The sequence below is a fragment of the Benincasa hispida genome, chromosome 6 (assembly GCF_027475165.1).
Source record: "Benincasa hispida cultivar pf3 chromosome 6, pf3_genome.v1.1, whole genome shotgun sequence".
NCBI classification, from domain to species: domain Eukaryota; kingdom Viridiplantae; phylum Streptophyta; class Magnoliopsida; order Cucurbitales; family Cucurbitaceae; genus Benincasa; species Benincasa hispida.
The window spans coordinates 34,180,617-34,181,820 of record NC_143483.1 but is presented as its reverse complement, the minus strand read 5'-3'; the positions used below and the strand labels follow the sequence as shown (position 1 = coordinate 34,181,820).

Genomic DNA, 1,204 nt, shown 5'->3' with positions numbered 1-1,204 from the left:
CCTCTTTGGGAGTTATTGTTGTTGTCTTCAGAAGGCCTCCAACCACATCCTTGTCCTTATCCATGACCTTTCCTCGTGCTCGATGTCCACCATGTTCTCATTCTTGTTCACTTATATTATGGGACTAATTCCTCCACTAGTAAAATCAACTCGTAACTTGAGAAATTGATCCATGATTTCTTCCTTCTTCTTTTTATTTTCTTCATATGCTTGTAACGAACCTATGAGTTGCTCAATGGTCACGACCTTCAAGTCTTTGGTTTCTTCCATTATGGTGACAATATGTTCAAACTTTGGATCAACTGATCCATGATTTCCTCTTCCTTCTTTTTCTTTTCTTCATATGCTTGTAACGAACCTATGAGTTGCTCAATGGTCATGACATTCAAGTCTTTTGTTTCTTCCATTATGGCAACAATATGTTCAAACTTTGGATCAAATGATCTTAGTATTTTCTCTATGATTTTAACATCATCAATATTTTCACCATTTCTTTTAAGTTGATTGGTGATAGTTAAGACTTTAGAGAAATAGCCTGAGATGGCTTCCTCTTATTTCATATGAAAAGTTTCAAACTCAGCTCGTAGAGTTTGAAGACGTATCTTTTTAATTGGATCCACTCTCTTGTATGATGTTTGAAGCTTCTCTCATGATTCTTTCGCCTTTTTTGCTTCTGAAGCATTCTCAAAGCATCATCATCTAATCCTTGATAGACTAGATAGAGAGCCTTCTTGTCTCTCTTTCTTGAATCTCTCAAACTATCTTTTTGTGCTTGAAAAAGACCACCATCATTCTCCGGTTCGACGTATCCTTTCTCTACAATCTCCCACACATCTTGTGAGTCAAGAAAAGCTTTCATCTTGATACTCCAATTATCATAGTTTCTCTGTGGAACCATGCTATTGCTCGCCAACTTCTTGAAAAGGATCATTAAGTTATGATACTACTTTGTTGAAAAGAAATTTTGGAGGTTGGAGGTAATTTGGAAGAAAATATATGAGAAAGAGGCTACTTGTATTATTGAGCACTTCTAATTTTTTTGGCTTAATACAAATGTAGGACATCCCTCCTATTTATACTAGTTGACACCCTTAAATAAAATATTTGGCTATGATTTTGCAACACATTCATGATCTAGTGGCTACAAATATTTATCTAAACTATTCTTTATAATTACACAATTCTCATATGTTTTAGACAATCT

The 1,204-nt window shown here is 34.8% G+C and overlaps 1 pseudogene; it reads right to left on the bottom strand.

Moving 5' to 3' along the window:
- Positions 1 to 269: 269 nt before the first annotated feature.
- Positions 270 to 961, bottom strand: LOC150035616 (uncharacterized; annotated as a pseudogene).
- Positions 962 to 1,204: the final 243 nt, after the last annotated feature.